Raw genomic sequence first — 20,574 nt, 5'->3', positions numbered from 1 at the left:
AATAACAACTCTAAGACAGAAGGGCAAAGGCTCAGCAAAGGAGAGAGTGCATTCTGGGCACTTGCTCAGGGTTACACAACTAGGAAGTATCCGAGACCACATCCTAACTCCAGGCCTGGCTCTTTATCCACTGTGTCACCTAGCTGTCCCACTTTTTAGCTGGGCAACCCTAGGAAAAGCTCGGCTTGTCTCTGAGCTTTAGGACTCACACCTGTAAAATGAGAATAAGGGGACTTCACATTGATTAAATATGTATCTTTGTTGTTTGGTCATTTTTCAATTATGTCTGACTTTTATGACCCCATTTGGAGTTTTCTTGGCAAAGATGTTGCAGTGCTTTGCCATTTCGTTCTCCAGTTCATTTGAGAGATAAGGAAACAGAGGCAAACAAGGTAAAGTGACTTGCCCAGGGTCACATAGCTAATAAGGGTCTAGGATCAGATTCACATTCAGGTCTTCTTGACTCTAGGCCCATGCTCATATATTACACTACCTAGCTGCCCCCAAATACTTTTCTAGCTAACATTTTGAGAGCTCACAAAGCACTTTCCATGCCTTATCTCATTTGATCCTTAAAACAACTCTATCAGTTAGATAAGGATTATTGTTGTTCCTCATTTTATAGATGAATATGTAGAAGCAGGGTGTCATTTAAAGGGTGCTGGCATGAGCAGCTAGGTGGCATAGTGGATAAAGTGCCAGGTCTGGAGGAAAGAGGATTTGAATTCAAATCTAGCCTCAGACACTTCCTAGCTGTATGACCCTGGGCAAGTCACTTAACTCTGTTTGTCTTGGTTTCATCATCTGAAAAATGAGCTGGAGAAGGAAATGGCAAACCACTCTAGTATCTTTGCCAAGAAAACTCCACAAGAGATCAAGAATGGTTGGACAAGACTGAACAGCAAAATGCATAATCCATTAGTCTAAAACATGTGCAAAAGTCCACCCAACATTTCAAGAGAAAGCTAGGTAGAGGAGCCCTAGGCCAAGAGATGAGAGGACCTGGATTCAAATCTGGTCTCAGACACTTCCTAGTTATGTGACCCTAAACAAGCCCCAGAAACTGATTGCCTAACCCTTACTCTTCTGTCTTTGAACTAATACCAAGACAGAAGGGATGGGGTTTAAAAAACCCACCCAACCATATAGTATGCATTGAACATAAAGCAGAAGCTCTCTGCTTATATCTAAGCCCTGCTACATATCTACTAGCTGTGTGACTCTGCCCAGAGCACATTATCTTTCCAACTAAGCTTATTTGCTTCATTGTAAGATGGGGACTCCATCCCTCACCCAGTTACATTGTAGAACTTAATATGTAAACTTTAATGTACCAGAAGAAAAAGGGAGGGCAGTGTTAGTGGTTTGTGCTTAAAAGACATCACCAAGAACTGATGTGACCCGAAAAAGAGGTAGCTTGAAGTAAAGTAGAACCTGTCCCATGTCTGGTGCTTTGGTCAGTTGGGTGCTTGCATGGGAGTCAGTGGCCTTTTTCCCTTTTAGAGAAGTAAAGTTCATTGTCCCCAGGGTGGGGACACTAACCAAGAGAAGATGCATCAGAAGCCCCAAAGACTAAAACCAATGGGTGTAGCTTTTAGTTCTGGGCCATAGGTCACATTTGCCAACCAGTCTGAATTTCGTGGTGCAAAACAAACTGCCAGCTGCAGGTGGCTTGAATTTGCTTATATTAAAGAACCCTCTTTTCTGCTAAGGGCATGCACTTCTGCTCCCCTCTAAATCGCCTTCAAAACCCTTTCATGACCCTTCAAATTGGCTTGTGTCTCACCCGCCGTCTCTCCTGAAACCCTCTAATGGCTGTGAGTAACCCCATAGCCCATTAATAAAACACAGGCCCTCGTGCTTGCCTCCTCCTCCCCCTCCAATGGAGGCAACGGAAGTGCAGCCCGCCGATGATGGATGAGGATGGCTCTGGACGAGATGCCTGGCTTTCCCCCAGCCGTGATCAATGATTCATGGCCAAATGGAGTAATTGCCTCTCAAGCTAGTCTTTCCTTGGATGCATCTGACAGTGGGGCGGGGGAGAAGGGGTGAGGGAAGGAAGGCAGAGGAGGGGAGTCAGTCCCAGAAGGAGATTTGGGATCCTCCACCTAGTATTACATTGATGGACAGAGAAGTCTCTCTCCGCCCCCATCAGTGATCCATCATTTTATCCCACCGAGGACACCATCTTTGCACGAAAAAGGACTAGACGCATAGGATGGGTGTGGAATCGATTTGTTGGCCAGAAGGTGGTAGAAGAGAAAATGGTTAGTTGTAATGGACCCACATGTTCACACACAATTCCCAGTAGGGTTTACTGATGGAGAAGCTGGAGTATGGCCAGAACCCCATATTTCCCTCCTTGATTAGAGAAGAGGGGGCACAGGTTCTGTTATGTACAAACATCCATATGATGTCCTTCCCCATTCCCCTACCCAAAACTTAATAATAATGGCAATATCTCATTTTTTTAGGAGCTTATCAAGCACTTTTCTTCAGAATAGTTCTATGAAGTAGGTAATTTCAACATCATCATCTCCATTTTACAGATAAGAAAACTAAAGCTTAGAAAAGGAAAGTGATTTATCCAAGATCACATTGCCAGTTAAATGACAGAACTAGGACTCACAGACTCTTAGGGCTAGATTTCCCCACCTCCCCCTTCATCCTCCCATTACTAGCACTGTCTCCCTCTTAAAATAGTCGTTGCTCAGTCATTTTCAGTTGTGTCTGACTCTTCGTAACCCAAGTTGGGGTTTTCTTGGCAGAGATACTAGAATGGTTTTCTATTTCCTTCTCCAGTTCATTTTTATAGATGAGGAAACAGAATTAAGTGACTTTCTCAGGGCCACACAGTTAGTAAGTATCTGAAACTAGATTTGAACTTAGGTCTTCCTAGCTCCAGGCCTGGTACAGTCTTTCCACTGTACCACCTAGCTACCTTTCCCTCTTAAAATTACTTGTGTGTAACATTGATTCCTCCATGAGAATGAAGTTCTCAGGATGTCATAGATTTCTTTCTTTATTTTAAACTCTTACCTTCCATTTTAGTATCAATTTTAAGATAGAAGAGAGGCAAGGGCTAGATAATCGAGGGTTAAATGACTTGCCCAGGGTCACACAGCATGGAGAAAATGTCTAAGGCTAGATTTGAACCCAGAGCTTCCCAATTCCAGGCCTGGCATTCTATCCACTGTGCTACTTAGATGCCCCTTGAAAGGTTGGGTGGGTTTTGGACCAATAGACTGTTTCTGTTGTTGTTCAGTCCTGTCTGACTCTTCCTGTCCCAATTTTGAATTTTCTTGGCAAAGATACTGGAGTGGTTTGCCATTTCCTTCTCCAGTTCATTTTATAGATAATGAAATTAAGGCAAACACGGTTAAGTGACTTGCCCAGGATCACACAGATAAGAGTCTGAAGGCTAGATTTGAATTCAGAAAGAGGAGACTTCCTGACTCTAGGCCCAGGGTTCTATCCACTGTGCCATCTAGCTGCCTCCTAGGTCAAAGATTTAGAGGGAGAAGGTTCTTAGAGGTCATCAAATTCAACCTTTTTATTTTATAGATGAAGAAATGGAAGTACAGGGTTAAGTGGCTTGCCCTGGATCACACAGGTAGTAAGTATCTAAACAGGACTTGAACCCAGGGCTTCCAGACTCCAAGTCCAGAATTCTATCCTCTCTATTTTGCTGTCTTTTGTAGAAGTTCCTGGAGGGTAAGGATTGTTTTGTTTTGTTTTGTTTTTTGTCTTTGTGTTCCCCAGTTCCCAGAAGAGTGCCTGTAGAAGTGAACTCAACCAAATGGAATTAAATGAACCTTAGAACACAGAACATAGAATGTCAGAACAGCAAAGGGTCTTCCAACATAACAATATCAGCTCTAGAATGACACCAACAACAATAAAGGCTGACAATAACATATGCTTTACAGTATGCAAAATGCCTTCCAAAGGTTAGCTTATTTGATCCTCCCAACAACTATAGGAAGTATTATTATCCTCCCCATTTTCTGGATAAGAAAGCCGAGAAGTTAAGTCTCTCGACTATGTCACACTGTACCAGAGAGGAAGGTTTGAACACACCTTTCCCCTGATGCTGAGACAGGCTTCCTTCCTCTCTATCACATCTCTCAATATGCAGGTTAGGGCACAGAATGCCAGGAGAAGTCCCATTTTTGTTCTATGAATGAGAGAAGGCTTGAGAAGGGGAAATGGTTACCTAAGGTCACCCATCCATCTAGTAACTGGCCTAGTCAGGACTGAAACCCAATTCTTCTGGCATGAGCCATATCTAGGAATCCAGGTACTGGACAGATTCAGTCGGTGAAGGGAGAAGAAAGGGTTGGTCCCTGAGGCTCTGGTTGGGCTAATCTGACCAGGGGTGCCTAGTTGTACTCAGGATAGGGGGTCACCTGTCTGCTTCCCTTCCTCCCTGGACCCCTTCTGGCCCATAACCCTGCTCCTTTGTCCTCTTCTGGGGACTTCCTTTCCCCCCCCCCCCCCCTTGTGGAGTCAGAAGGGAGCAGAGGATTTTAAGGCACAGGGAACTACTCTGGGGAAGACACACCCTCCTCCCCCAAGGTAGCAATTCCTAAACTAAGTCCTACGTGCCCCTCCCTCGTTCTACTTCTGCTCGTTTCCAAATCAGTACCAATAAGCATTTGCAAAATGCCCACTACACTGAAGGCATTAGTCACTCCCAAGGCAGCTAGGGGGTACAGTATACAGGGCACAGGACCTGGAGTTAGGAACCTGAGTTCAAATCTGGCCTGAGGGGCTTATTCGCTGTGTGACTCAGGGCAAGTCATTTAACCTCTGTCTGCTTCAGTTGCCTCAACTGCAAAATGGGGATAATAACTACCTACAAGCAGGGTTGTTGTGAGGATTAAACAATGCTCTATAAATACTTATTTCTTTCCTTCCCTATCAAGGGGTAGGTAGAGCTATGAAGGCAAAAGTGAAAAACTAAGGGCAGCTGGGTAGCTCAGTGGATGGAGAGCCAGGCCTAGAGATGGGAAGTCCTGGGTTCAAGTTTGACCTCAGATACTTCCTAGCAGTGTGACCCTGGGCAAGTCATCTAACTCCTATTGCCTAGATCTTAACACTCTTCTGCTTTGGAACCAATACCTAATATTGATTCTAAGTTAGAAAGTAAGGGTTAAAAAGAAAAGTGAAAAACTACCCCTGCCCTCAAGGAGTATAGATTCCAACCAGAGTCTAAGTCGGGGGACTTTATGGAACCACAGACTCCTATACCCCCAGTTTCAACTCAATCATAGCTTTGGATCTATTGCTGTGGAGTTGTTTTTTTTAAAACCCCTGGGGATAATCAAGAAGGGCTTCATGTAGGTGGTAGTATATAAGCTGAGACTCAAAGGAATCTAGGAATTTTAAAAAGTAGGAATGATGAAGGAAACCATGCCAGATAGCTTGGGCAAAAACACAAGAGTGAAGATGGTCTCTTAAACATGAAGAGTGAGAAGCAGGAGCAGGAGCAAGGTCAGTCTGGCTATACTGAAGAGCAGTAATGTAGGGGCAGCTAGGTGACTCAGTGGACAGAAAGCCAGCACTGGAAACGGGAGATCCTGGGTTCAAATTTGACCTCAAGCACTTCCTAGCTGTGTGAGCCTGGACAAGTCACTTAGCCCCCTTTGCCTAGCCCTTGCCCTTCTGCCTTAGAGTTGTTACTAAGACAAAAAGTAAGGGGTTTTGTGTGTGTGTGTGTGTTTTTAAGAGGGGTAATATATAATAAGGCTTGAGTGATAAGTCAGAACAGATTATAAAGGGTTTAAAATAGTAGGAAACCACCGATGTTGGCTAAGCAAGGAAGTGACTTGGGCAGACACATGCTTTAGGAATATGGCCTTGATGTCTTTCAGGAGGATAGATTAGGGAAAAAAGAGACTTGAGACAGGGAGGCCAACTAGTCATTGTCTGGGCAGAGTGATGAATGCCTCACCTAGTGTGGTCTTAACATGAGTGGAAAGGGGGAATATGTGTGAGGAAACTGACTGATTATGGGAGGAATTGAAGATGGTTCCAAAGTTAATATAACGGGGGCCATTGGTGGGACCCTCAATAGAAATAGGAAGTTCTGAAGAGGGGTGGGTTAAGGGAAATACAAAAAGTGCTCTTTTAGAAATGCTGGGTTTGAAATGTCTGTGTGGTGTGGGCTCAGGATGCCTGGAGCTCAGGAAGGAGGCTAGGGCTGGATGCATACGTTCAAGAGGTATCCACGGAAAGATGATAGTTTAACTTCCTACTTCCTAGAGCTGAGGAGATCGCCAAGAGACAATTTAAAAGAGAAAAGAAGACAGCCTGGAACAGAACCTTCAGGTACACCCACAGTGGGGGAGAAAGGAAATGTATCATCATTCAGCAAAGGAGGAGGAGGAAAAGTAAGGGGAAAAGCAAGAGAGATGTGTGTGGGCAGCTTAGGTGGCTCAGTGGGTAGAATGCCAGGCCTGGAGTTGGGAAGACTTGGGTTCAAATTTGGTCTCAGATACTTCCTAACTGTGGGACCCTTGACAAGTCACTTAACCCCATTTACCTAGCCCTTGCCCTTCTGTCTTAGAGTTGTTACTAAGACAAAAAGTAAGAGGGGAGGGAGGAAGACAGAAACAAAGAAAGATAGACAAACAAAGAACCAGAGAGACACATACACACATGAAGACAGAGAGAGTCAAGAAAGTGCAAAGAAGTGAATGCTCAGGATGATGGGAGTCAATAGCATCAAATGTTGCAGAGAGGTCAAGAAGGATGAGGACTGAGAAAAGGGCATCAGATCTGGCAATTGAGAGAGCAGTTTTGATAGCTAGATGGTACAATGGAGTCAGAAAGTTCTGCGTTCAAGTCCAGTCTCAGATACTTTATTGGCTTTGGAATCTTGAGCAAGTCACTTAACCTCTGCCCACCTCCATTTTATTAATCTATAAAATGGGGATGATAATAGCACCAACCACCCTGGATTGTTGTGAGAATATGAAAGATAATATTTGAAAGGCATTTGCAAACTTTAAATTGCTCTGTAAGTAATAGCTATTGTTGATGTTAGATTACAAGCAATGGGGAAGCGAAGAGAAGAGTATAATCAGCTTTTTCTAGAAATCTGGCTGGGAAAAGAAGGTATAAAATGATAGTTTGAGGGAATTATAGCATTTTGTGAGTTCTTTGTTTTTCTTTTTGCCTTTTTATGAATGGGGAGACCTTGTGCATACTTATAGATGACAGGGAAGGCCTTAGATACTTCCTAGTTGTGTGACCCTGAGCAAGTCACTTAACCCCATTTACCTAGCTCTTGTCCTTTTATCTCTGAGTTGTTACTGAGACAGAAAGTAAGAGGGGAGGAAGAGGGAGAAATTGAGCTAAAGACAGACAGACAGATAGATCAATAGATAGAGGTTGAAAATTAAAGAAAGGGAAGGATGATTGTGGGGGCAGTCTTCTGGAGAAGGCAAGAAGGGATGGCCTTGTTGAAAAGGGCTATGCCCTCATCAGAGAATGGAATAAAGGAGGACAGACCAAATGTGGGGCAGCTGGGTGGCTCACTGGATTGAGAGCCAGGTCTAGAGATGGGAGGTCCTGGGTTCAAATTTGGCCTCAAACACTTCCTAGCTAGTTGACCCTGAGCAAGCCACTTAGCCCCCATTTGATTCCAAGATGGTACATAAAATAGTTTGTTTTTTAAAGGACAGGATGAGAGATGATATCAAAAAGTTTTTAATCTCACAGTTTTGAGCCTCACAGTGAGGAACTGAGTCAATTTCTCAGTAGACCATGAAGTAAGTTGTGCCGAGAAGGTACAGAGGAAGGGGAGGGTTAGGTGCTTAAGAAAAGAAGAGAGTTTGGGAGACTGCTATGAGCAGTGATTACCTTGCTTCAGTGAGTGCCCAGGTGACAAATCTGCAGGGAATCCAGTCATCATAGTACCTACATGACTTTCCCTCAATCCTTTAAGGAATGAATTACTGTTCAGCAGCACAAGAGTAGGGGTGAAAGAGTTGGATGGTGGAAGTATGCCAGGGTACGACAGGATACTGACAAAACAGGAGGGCAGAGGATTTAAGAGTAAGAAACACAGCAATATTGAATGTGGTTAACTCTGGGGTTGGTATAGGGAAGGGAAGAAAGTATACCCACAGCAGGACTGGTGATGGCCTGAAAGAGTACTGAAGAATAGAGGGACTGAAGGTCAAGTTGAGTATAAGAATAGTTTTAAGAGGAATGAAGTACAGGGAGAGATGGGATGATAAGAATCTCAGAATTCTTGATCTTAAGGGAGAACTTTCGTGGGTGACATTCAAAGCTATGATTTTCTCAATGTGTGGCTGAGGAGGGAATGGAGTGTTGAGGAGCCTGAGGACCTAGAAGGCCAGGCTGTTTGAGCACACATCAGTTTCTATGTATATGGGCAGTTGTTAATGTATGAAGGAAGACTATAAGGCAAATACTGAACTCCTTGAGAAGAAAGAAATGAGTTGGAGGGCCAGGAGGTAACTGCTACCAGGATCTGGGCTGATATATCTGAAGAGAGTAAACTGCAAAAACAGAGAGAGGCCTGAGTGATGGCCACAAATAGAGAATCTTTTCTGGAAAACCTAGATTTAAATCCTTCCTCTGATTGATCAGCTGTGGGACTGTGGTTAAGGCATTATTCTTCCTGTGTTTCAATTTTCTCATCTGTAAAATGGGATGACAATACCCACAAAGTCCATATCAAAGAGTTATTAGGAGACTCAAATGAGATAATATCCATAATGTGATTTGTGAACTTTAAGGTGCTATTATAAACAGTTATTATCATAAGAAGCAGAGAAGTAGATTGGGCTGGACCCATCAATTGGCTTCACACAGAGGAAAACTCTGAGTCTCTATGTCAGGAATTGGAACTTGATTTAAGTGGGTAATGAGGAGTCATTTTTAAAAAATCATTTTTATGTTTTTTAGTATTTAAAGCATTTTATTAATTTTTAGTGTTTGATTTATTATTTTATATTTTACTTAGTATCATTTATTATTTTAGTCTTCTTTAAAATTTTTAAGTATAGAGGCCTAGTACTGGAGTCAGGGAGACCTGGATCAAAACTCTACCTCTGATATAACACCAGGCAAGGCATATAATGTCTCAGTGCCCAGGCACTGGGCTTACTTCTGAGACTATTAACTATATGACTGTTGGAAAATCATTTAACCTCTTTGAGGCTCAGTTTCTTCATCTGTAAAATGTAGATTATAATGCCTATAGAGCCTACCTCAGAGTTGTCTCCAAGCTCAAATGAGATTAAAACATGTAAAGAATTTTGCAAACTTGAAACTGTTCTATAAATGACAGTTTTTTATTATGATGTGATGCCCTGGGGAAAAGGTTTAGATATTGGATTTAATCCCTTAGAGATCATCTGGTACAAATTCCTCATTTTACAAAACTCAGAGTGTGCCTTGTACAATCAACAAAAGATACACTCTCAAATCAATTCTTCAAGACAAATTATGGGCATTTATGTGGTATGGTAGATAGAGCATCAGGACTGGAGTGAGGAGGTCTTGGGTTCAAATCTAACCTCAGATACTTCTTAGATGTATGACCCTGGTCAAATCATTTAACCCTAATTGCCTAGCCTTTGCTGCTCTTCTGTCTTAGAACTGATAACAGTACAGAAGGTAAGGGTTAAAAACAAAAAGACAAATTAAATTGAAGGGTCCATAGGAAACCCCAGGAAAAGCAGATTGGATAATACATGTATAACTCTCAGACTCCTTCAGAGCAAAACCTCTCAGAGCAAAACCTCCTCAGAGCAAAACCTCCTCCTCCTGTCCTCAGACCCCACTATCTTTAAGGAAACCATCTAAGTCCCCTCCCCTCAGTTCTCACATCTACCAATCACTGTCGATGTCTCCCCTGTGCCAATGGTGGCTCTAGCTTAACCCAGGACCACCCAGAGGTCTGTTTCCTTTGCACATGCCTGTTGAAGGTCATATTCTCAAATAATTAAATCTTGATCTTTGCTGCAGCCCTTCCTAAATCCTGTTACTCTGAGTAGGGTGGAGATTGTAAGTTCCAAGACCTGGTTCTGTCATTCCAAGTATCTCTATTGTATCAATTCTAAAATCAATCATGACTCAAAGAACTTCCTGTTCTATGCTTAAGCATAGGTCAAAGCCCTTTCCATTGTTTAGCAAAAGGTTTCTGTCCTAAAGTAGTCTTAAGTAGGGAGGAGAAGGATCCTCCCATGCCAAGGAGTTTCACATTCCAATAGAGTTCTTACTATCAATAGGAAATTTTTCAAGTATGAAATTTCCCAATGGGGAAATTTCCAACATTCATAAGTCTAAGAAATTTTAAGGTTTACATAACCCAGTGGAATTGCTTGTCAGCTCTGGGAGGGGGGAGGTAAGTGAGGAGGGAGAGAACACAAATCATGTAACCATGGAAGAATATTTTTAAATAAATAATTAAAGAGAAAAAATAAAACCTACATTCATAATGTGAGAAAAAAAATAAAGTAGATCAGAGACTTCAAGGCATTGCTCCCTGGGGCAGACACCTTGGGATACTGAGAAGATGATGCTGGGGAGAGGGCTAGTGGTGGACCAGGCAGTCATATGATAGCTTCCCTGTTGAACTCTTCTTACTAATAAGCACTATGTCCAAGTGTTGACTAAAGGAGTGTAAGTGTTATCATTAGCATACTCTAAATTTTAGCTCCCCAAGACAAAGCCTTGGTCACTCCATCTTAGTTATGGCTTGGCCGGGAAAGCACAAGTAGTAGAATTAGGATATAAACCTGAATCTTCTGATTCCAAATCCCCTGCTCTTTCCATTATGCCACATTGCCTGCTGGGTACAAGGTGATGATGATGACAGGGACAAGTGGTTGTATAACTCGTAGACTGTCCATAGACAGAAATAGCAAGAGAAAGGGGAAAGCATGGTACAGAATAAATTGAGTTCATATTCTGCAACATAGAAAGGGCTTAATGCAATTCACAATCACAGGGATCTTGAACTTGGATCTCTTACCTGTATCTTTGCTCATCTCTGGTCATGGGCCAAATATCCTCACCCTGGATCCCAAGAAGAGACTGACCACAGGGCAGTTTTAGGGCACCCCTGGGTTACAGGCAAAGTGGCAAACTTGGCTCACGTGGAAGGCACAAAAAAAGAAACTCCAGGAGTTCAATACCTGCCAGAAATTGAAAGTAAGGCCAAGGGACCATGCTGTTCTCGGTGCTAACATTTTTCCATTTTAATCTCCCTGAAAGTGTTGGCCTCCTGTGTGCACCCCTACTTGTGGTTACTATTAGGCTGTTATGCTATCTGAAATCAAAAGAAAGTCAGCTTATGAATAGTCCAGGTTGCTGGGGGGACTGGATTAGCCCAGGGATTGGTAATTGGACACTGAGGATGGAGGGGGCTGGTTAATGTCCAGGTTACCCAGAGCCCAAAGTTATCCTGCTTTTCCTTGTTTGGGGTTTGTATCAAACTATAAATTCCAGAGAAGATGCCTACCTGCATTAGCAGAGGGAATTTTCTCATCCAGGGGTTTCCTATACCAATGAACTCCCAGGCCCAGTCCTATCCTTATTTCTGTCACCCATCCATTGTGCTTATATACTATGCTCAACTATATATATGTATATATATACATATATATATACACATATGTATATATACATACATATATAATATTATGTCATAGTATATTGTCATATTGTATCTTGTGTTGATACTTCTTTAATCCTTATTTTTTATCTTAGCAATAGCTCTAAGACAGAAGGGTGAGGGCTAGGCAAACAGGGTTAAGTGGCTTGCCCAAAGTCACACAGATAGGAAGTGCGGCCAGATTTGAACCCAGGTCCTCCTGACTTAAAGTCTGGTGTTTTGTGCACAATGCCAACTCACTTTCCCTATGTTAATACTCTTAATATTGACCCTGCAAAAAGTACCAAAGGGAACCATCTTGGCACGTTGTATTTATGGCTAGGAATCATAGAACTACAGAATTAGAATTCGAAGGGTTCTCAAAGGCATCTAGTCCAACCTGGGTGAATCCTTTCTATCTAGAATTCCCATGAGCACATTAAAGGATTTAAAGTTTGGAGGGGCCTTGGGCATCACAGAGCATGGAGGGGGAAACTTGCCTAAGATTATGCAGGGGATAATTAATTGTATAGGAAGGGGTCAGGATCAAGGTCTACTGACTCCAAATGATCCCATGCCTTTTTCTCTACCATGTAACTAAGTGGTTTCTAGCCTCTTTTTGAAGAGACAAAGTGATGTAGAACTCAACTCCCTACCTTTCATTGCAACCAATTCTAACTTTGGGTAGTTCTCATTGTTGGAAGTTTTTCCTTTGATGGGGTTTTAAAACTGTCTTTCTGCAGCTCCTTGTGCCTACAAGGCCATTTTCTTATTAGACACACCTAGCAGAATGGTTACCTCCCCTGAGATGAAAATAGAAATAACTTCAAGATAATTTAGGCCAGTCTTGGTAGGAAAGCCCTGGCACTTTGGCACAAGGCTCTTTCAGGGGCACTTGGGCAAGTGATGAATTGCATAGAGCCCTTCATGCCACTTGTGACATGAAAGCTGACACAGTAGAAATGTTTTCTCCAACATCTAACTCTTGCTGGCTGTTTGACTCTGGGCAAATATCTTAAGCCTCTGAGTTCAGCTTTCTCATCTATAAAATGGGAATAATATATTCCCTTCATACATAGAATATCAGAATTGGATGGACCCTCCAAGGCTATAGGATTATACATTTAAAGCTAGAGGGGATCTTAGAGATCATGAAGTCTAACTCCCCCACTTTTTTTTTTACAGATAAGGAAATTAAGGTAGGCAATCTGGCTTGCCTCCAAGTCATATACCTGGTAGGTGGTAGAATAAGTCATCTAGTCTAATGCTTACCCAGATAGTAGTTCCCTTTATAGCATCCCAGACAAGTAAAATTGCTATAGAAATCAAAGCTATTCAAGAAAAGGCTTTAACATCTGTTTTGCTGCCATGCCCTGAGGACCAAGGGATCTTTCCATCTGACTTACAGCAGAAACCTTCCATATGTGTTGTCTCTCCTATTAGAATGTGAGCTCCTTGATAGCAGAGCCTGTCTTCCTTTGCTATTAGTAACCCCAGTACTTTGCATAAAGTACTTAATAAATTCTTTATTCATTTTTTGTTGTTTTTGTATTTAAGTAGATGGCAGTGAAAATTGTGCTGCTTCCACTTGATCAGGAAACCATAGACACACAATAGCTCACTCAGAGGGAGTGGGAATGAGGGTTCCAAAGATCAGATACAGCATCACTAAAAAAGACCCTAAATTCTTCTTTCTGGAGGGTTCCAGGAGCCCTTCCTGTTCAGCCTACCTTCTAGGAGGCAGAAGCCAGAGAGTGTAGATAAGCATGGAGAGTTCAGCAGCCCACAGGCAATTTTGACTAGGCCAGCAGCAGATGTCTATTCTAAATGGAGTCAGGTTTGTGTATGGTGGTAGATTAAAAGTCTAAAATAGAAGTCACTGGCTCCTCTACCAAACCTGCCTCCCTTCCAATCTTCCCTGTTTCCATTGTGGGCACCACCATTCTCTAAACCCTTCCCCCCACCCTCAGCTCCCAACCTCAGAAGCATTCTGGCCTCTCCCTTACCTCCAATCCAATTAGCTGGGGAATTTTGTTGATTCCTCCCCATAACATTTTTTTTAAATCCAGGAAGTGCTACAGTCAGCTCACAGTGAGAGCCAATTGTTAAATTTTCAGAAATAGGCAAATGCTACAAATCAGGGTTTGATTGTTTTTTGATTGTCTAGATTTAAGAAAGTGATGGTAAGAATGTTAATAATGCAGATGAAACTTAAAAGTATGCTGTGCATGCATTCTCCCCCCACCCTCCCACCCCAAACTGGTTGTTAAATAATTTACATGCATACACCTGCTGCACACCATCCATCTCCTTTATTACACTCACTAAAACCACAGTAATTTGGGCCCTCTTTCCCCAATTATTTGAATAGCCTCCTATTTGGTCTCCTTGCCCTATTCTCTCCATCTATCCTCCACAGAGCTGTCCAAATCATCTTCCTAAAGTCCACCTTTGGCCATATCATTCTCTTACACTAGAAACTACAATAGCTCCCTGTTGCCTTCAAGAATAAAATGCTCAGCTCAGCATTTTATGTTCCTCACTGTTTGGCTCCAGCCTACCTTTCCGGGCTTATTTCACCTCACTCTTGCCTGCACTCAATATTCCAACACTGTTTGCTATTCCTTTAATTCATGTTGAAGCCCAAGGACTCTAGGACCTCTTTCTGTACTTAATTGGAATTGAAGGTCAAGGATGTAAGGAATAAGAACCAACCCATAGGCCCTGGGAGGCCTAACTACTTACCAAGCTCTTTTACAACGTGTCCTTTTCCATCATATTTATCCCCTTCTTCGCACGTGACAAACAAGGTTGAAATATGTCTAAAACTGTATCTTAAAAACTGCATACCCTGCTCTGATCTCTCCTCTTATAAAATATTGGCTGCATCCATCACTTGTAATCCAATCAGCTGTCATCAATATGCCTCTGAGTTTTATTCGATAAATGTCAGATGCAGAATGTTAAGAGCTAGAGCAGGAGGCTGGGACAGAGCCACTAAGGCACTGTCCTGGTCAATGAGTTCTTTCTACAATTCCTTGTATCAAGTGACTCTGCCAGACTTCCTTCCTAAATGCAAAATTACAACTGTTTTTGCATTTATACATTTCTTATATCTAGGGGTGTTGTAGAGACTTAATTGAGATAATGGATACACTTTGCAAATCTTAAAACACTATCTAAATACTTATTACTGTTATTATTATTATTATTAACCTTAAGTCACAGGGTCTCCAATCTGGTAATGACTTTCAACCAGGTGATGACTGAGTCTTCTCCTGACCCTCTGTTAACTCAAGCAAAGTTCATAGAGCAATCCAGGGGCATGCTGGTAAATGTTTAACAACCTGGTTTAAAAAAAAAAAAGTAGCACACACCCTTTTATTAAGTTTAATCTGCCTCATTAACACTTTCTGAAGTCCTGGCAACCAACAAAACAATAAAAACAAGTCTTGATTAATAGAGCCTGCCAATTGCTCAGGCATAAAAATGCTCACACTGAAAATTTAACAATCTGCTCTTGGGTTAGAAATGGCCTCAGCATGCCCTGGATAGAATGAGGACTCCTTGAAGGAAGGAACCAATTTCATTCTGTTTTTTCCTTTTTTTCCTCAACACCCAGCTTAGTGCCTGTATTTAATAAAAGCTTATTAAATTGAATCAAATTGAATGCATGTGTCATCAGTCTCTGAACTACTCCTTAGAAAAGCAATGTTTGTGCTATGTCATTATACTGACCAATCTTGACCCTTGGAGAGGAGAAGAGGAAATGCCAGTTTGGAGAGAGGGAGGAAAGGGGAATGGGTATAGTATCATTCTGACAGGATCAATTTACTGATTGCTCTTGCTTAACTATTTTTTTCTTTGTTCTGAAGAGTAGGAAGAGAAGAGTGTATTTCAGAATGACTGTAATGCAAAAAAGAAAAGAAAAGAAAACTTCACTAATATGTTAAACAACAATAATGAACAGCAATGTCTCCTTTGGTTTGGGGCATGAATAGAATCTCAGAGACTGGGCAGAAAAGTCAGGAGTCAGTAAGGGAACATCCCAAAATTGTGTATGAAGATGTGAATGTGCACTAGCACCTGACTAGGTGCCTCTTCTGGCCTATTGTCTCTGGTTATCCTTTGTATTAGCAAATTAACTACAAGGAGGCAATCCCTGGGCTGCCACCAACATTTCCAGAGACCAGAATTTCTGCTGTAGATGGGGTATGGTCCACTGAGAATCGAAGTGACTTAATTAGAGTCAATACATTTCAGAGGCAGTACTTGAACCCTGATCCTACTGGCTATGAGATTTGGCTCTCTACTATACCATGCCACTTCTATTTTTTTTCTAAGATAAAAAAGAGTTATAAGATTACAGAGTGACTGGGGTTTGTGAGACCTCAAGAAGCTATTCTTCTGCTTCCAGGCAATCACAACCGTAGGATTTTGTGATAATTATTATAGACTTCTAGCCTGGACATGGTATATTAGAACTGGAAGTTTCCTTAGAGATTGAGTTGAAGAGTTGTTGGGGTTTTTTTAAACCTTCCCTTCCCTCAGAGAATCCATACTATATGAGTAGTAAGGACTTGGCACTTTAGGGTTATGTGACTTGCCCTGGGTCACACAGGTAGGAAGTAACAGGCCAGATTTGAGAATCAGATTTCTTAATCTGAGGTTCAGGACCCTTCTTTTACATATATATATATATATAAATGTAGATAACTATACTCCAGTAAAACATTTCTTTTGTAATCTGATGGATTTTATTTTACAGACCAGACTGCCAAAGGGATCTGTGACACAAAGAAGATTAAGAATCCCTCAGGGCATCTAGGTGGCTCAATGGATTGAGATCCAGGGTCCAGGATTCAAATTTGTCCTCAGACACTTAGTAGCTGGATGACCTTAACCCTAATTTAATCCCCCATTGCCTAACCCTTACTACTCTTCTGCCTTAGAACCAATATACAGTATGGATTCTAAAATAGGAGGTAAGGGTTTAAAAAAAAAAAAGGACTCCATATCTATGCTTGCTGTCTCAAGGAACGGAGAAGGAAGGAAGGGAAGAAGGGGAGAATTTGGCTCAAAAAAGGTTTTTAAGGTTTAAAAGTGTTTTTATATGTAATGAAAAAACAGAATCATAAAAAAGCAACAATCTAAAATAAACTACAAATTTTATTTTTTAAAAATCCTTGATCTACAGAGAGATGCAAATCAAAACAACTCTGAGGTATCACCTCACACCTAGCAGATTGGCTAACATAACAGCAAAGGAAAGTAATGAATGCTGGAGGGGATGTGGCAAAGTAGGGACATTAATTCATTGCTGGTGGAGCTGTGAACTGATCCAACCATTCTGGAGGGCAATTTGGAACTATGCCCAAAGGGCGACAAAAGAATATCTACCCTTTGACCCAGCCATAGCACTGCTGGGTCTGTACCCCAAAGAGATAATGGACACAAAGACTTGTACAAAAATATTCATAGCTGCGCTCTTTGTGGTGGCCCAAAACTGGAAAATGAGGGGATGCCCATCAATTGGGGAATGGCTGAACAAACTGTGGTATATGTTGGTGATGGAGTACTATTGCGCTAAAAGGAATAATAAAGTGGAGAAGTTCCATGGAGACTGGAACAACCTCCAGGAAGTGATGCAGAGCGAGAGGAGCAGAACCAGGAGAACATTGTACACAGAGACAAACACACTGTGGTATAATCGAACGTAATGGACTTCTCCATTAGTGGCGGTGTAATGTCCCTGAACAACTTGCAGGGACCCAGGAGAAAAAAACACCATTCATAAGCAAAGGATAAACTATGGGAGTGGAAACACCGAGAAAAAGCAACTGCCTGAATACAAACATTGAGGGGACATGACAGAGGATAGATTCTAAATGAACACTCTAATGCAAATACTATCAACAAAGCAATGGGTTCAAATCAAGAAAACATCTAATGCCCAGTGGACTTACGCGTCGGCTATGGGGGGTTGGGGGGGAGGAAAAGAAAATGATCTATGTCTTTAACGAATAATGCTTGGAAATGACCAAATAAAATATATTAAAAAAAAAATAAATAAAAATAGATTCCAATTTGAAAAAAAAAAAAAAAATCCTTGATCTAGTAGAATCTCTTCCTTTTACAGATGATTTCAACTCCACTACATCAATAACTTGGTATTCATAACTTTGTATTTCATTTTTTCATAAGTTTTCATTTTTTCATAAGTTTTCTTTTTTTTCAAAGCATTTTCATAGGCATTTATCTATGTCTTATTGACTTGGAGCATTCCAACTAGGAGAGTTGGGTAATGATCTGGTCCACAGAGGAAGAACCTGAAACCCAGAGAAGGGAAGGGACTTAGTTCAAACCATTTGGTTGAACAATGGCAAAGGTAAAGTCTTGAACTTTTTCTTTTTGGCCAAACTTGGAGCCAAGAAATCTGGGGTTGAATCCTGGCTCTATTACTTACTGTGTAAACCTGAACAAGGTAAACAACTTCCCTTTCTCAACTTGAATATTTGATCAAAAGCATTCTCATAGATCACAAGGGAAAAGACTTGTACAAGAATATTCATAGCTGGGCTCTGTGGTGGCAACAAATTGGAAAATGAGGGCATGCCCTTCGATTGGGGAATGGCTGAACAAATTGTGGTATCTGTTGGTGATGGAATACTATTGTGCTCAGAGGAATAATGAACTGGAGGAATTCCATGGAGACTGGAACGACCTCCAGGAGTTGATGCAGAGTGAAAGGAGCAGAACCAGGAGAACATTGTACACAGAGACTGATACACTGTGGTACAATAGAATGTAATGGACTTCTCTACTAGCAGCAATGCAATGATCCAGGACAATTCTGAGGGACATATGAGGAAGAACACTATCCACATCCAGAGAAAGAACTGCAGGAGTAGAAACACAGAAGAAAAACAACTGCTTGATCACATAGGCGGATAGGGATATGATTGGGGATATATTACAAAAACTAATAATATGGAAATAGGTCTTGGTCAATGACACATGTAAAACCCAGTGGAATTGCACATTGGCTATGGGAGGGGTTAAGGGAGGGGAGGGAAAGAACATGAATCTTGTAACCATGGACAAATACTCTAAATTAATTAATTAAATAAAAATTTCCAAATTAAAAAAAAAAAACATTCTTATGGCCTTAGACACCAAGGTTCCAGTCTAGTCTAGTCATACTGACCCTGAACCAGTAAACCCATCCTAAAAGGTTAGAATTGCGGGGGCAGCTGGGTAGCTAGGTAGCTCAGTGGATTGAGAGGCAGGCCTAGAGATGGAAGGTCCTAGGTTCAAATCTGACCTCAGATACTTCCCAGCTGTGTGACCCTGGGCAAGTCACTTAACCCCCACTGCCTAACCCTTAACACTCTTCTGCCTTGGAACCAATACACAGTATTGATTCTAAGATGGAAGGTCAGGGTTTAAAAAAAAAAAAGGTTAGAATTGCAATCAAGCAATCAGTAACTAAAAGGAGAGAGAAAAGTCAAGGCAGCTCCCAGCATCCATTCCAAGATCAAGTGCTTTGCACATTTTAGTGTTGTCCTATATGACTCTTCATGACCCAATTTGGGGGTTTTGTGGCAAAGATACTGGAGTGGCTTGCCATTTCCTTCTCCAGTCCCTTTTATAGATGAGAAAATGGAGGCAAATTGGGTTAAGTGACTTGCTTAGGTCACACAGCTGGTGTCTGAGGCTAGATTTGAACTCATAAAGATGAGTTTTCCAAGCCTACACTATCCACTAGGCCCCCTAGCTGCTTTTTACAAGTAAATGCTTAATAATGTATCTTAAAGGGATGAATGACTCTAATGGCAGAACTGGGAAATGACTGAACAAGTTGTGGTATACGATTGTGATGGAATACTACCATGCCATAAGAAATGATAAACAGGTTAATTAAAAAAAAACATAGAAAGGGCTATTAGAAATCATGAAAAATGAAATGAGTCAACCAAGAGAACATTATATACAGCTATAGAATAATGTCTGAAGAATAACATGTGAATGTCCATCTCCAGAGTAAGAAACGATTAAGACATGAAAGACATATTTTGTCCAATGATGTCTTCTCTAGTGTGGGGGAGAAAAGGGAGGGAGGGAGGGAGATACCTGGGAATTTTAATGTAACCAACAAATAGATTAGTAAAAAAAAAAGGAAAAGAATCTATACACTCCCTGTCTTTGGCTATGACTATAGCCAGGGCTGCCAGCTACTAGTATTCCAGTGGGTGTGGCCAAGTTCCTCAGCCAATTAGAACAGACTTTCTGTGTGCAGGTCTCATTCACATCTAGTGAGCAATGCAGATGTTCTTACTTACCTGATAAATGTATTTGTGTGTGTGTGTGGGGGGGGAGATTATTCCTCTTACCCTACCCTTGCAAAGTCTGTGAATTATGGCTAAATCCTAATAACAATTCCCATTTATGTAATCTTTCAAGTTCTACCAAATACTTTCCTCACAACTTTGGTATATAGGCAAGAGTTGTTATCCTGATTTCACAACTGAGCAAGCCAAGGCGAGTGACTTTTGAATCCAGTGGTGAGACTGTGTTAGGGACTCCATCAGCTCCATTGTGATGTCAGTAGAACAAACTTATGAGGTCAATTATATTGAGTGACTATATATATATATATATATATATATGTATGTATGTATGTGCACATATATATGCACACACATATACATATATTGCAAATCAAGTTAACTAAAATTATACTTTGGATAGATGTATAATGTCTAACTAGAGCAATATCCAAAGGATCCATTATTTAATCAACAGAGAAAATTCTCCTCTACCAAAGATCACAACTCTGCTCTGACAATAATAAATTCTAGAGATTTGCCAGTCACAGAGAGGCTGAATGCATTGCTGAGCGTCACGTAAGTACTCAGTGATCGAGACAGGTCTTT

At 41.4% G+C, this 20,574-nt stretch overlaps 1 long non-coding RNA gene across 2 annotated transcripts in view; it reads right to left on the bottom strand.

Moving 5' to 3' along the window:
- Window positions 1–20,574, bottom strand: part of LOC103103333 (uncharacterized) — a 49,151-nt gene that overhangs the window by 6,892 nt on the left and 21,685 nt on the right. For both annotated transcript variants that reach the window (XR_008917369.1, XR_465825.3), the window contains exon 4: window positions 11,018–11,180. This is a non-coding gene — a long non-coding RNA (uncharacterized LOC103103333). The remainder of the gene's footprint in view (window positions 1–11,017; window positions 11,181–20,574) is intronic.

Source organism: Monodelphis domestica, chromosome 3 (genome assembly GCF_027887165.1).
Source record: "Monodelphis domestica isolate mMonDom1 chromosome 3, mMonDom1.pri, whole genome shotgun sequence".
Classification (NCBI taxonomy): Eukaryota; Metazoa; Chordata; class Mammalia; order Didelphimorphia; family Didelphidae; genus Monodelphis; species Monodelphis domestica.
This window is presented reverse-complemented; position numbering and strand designations above follow the sequence as displayed.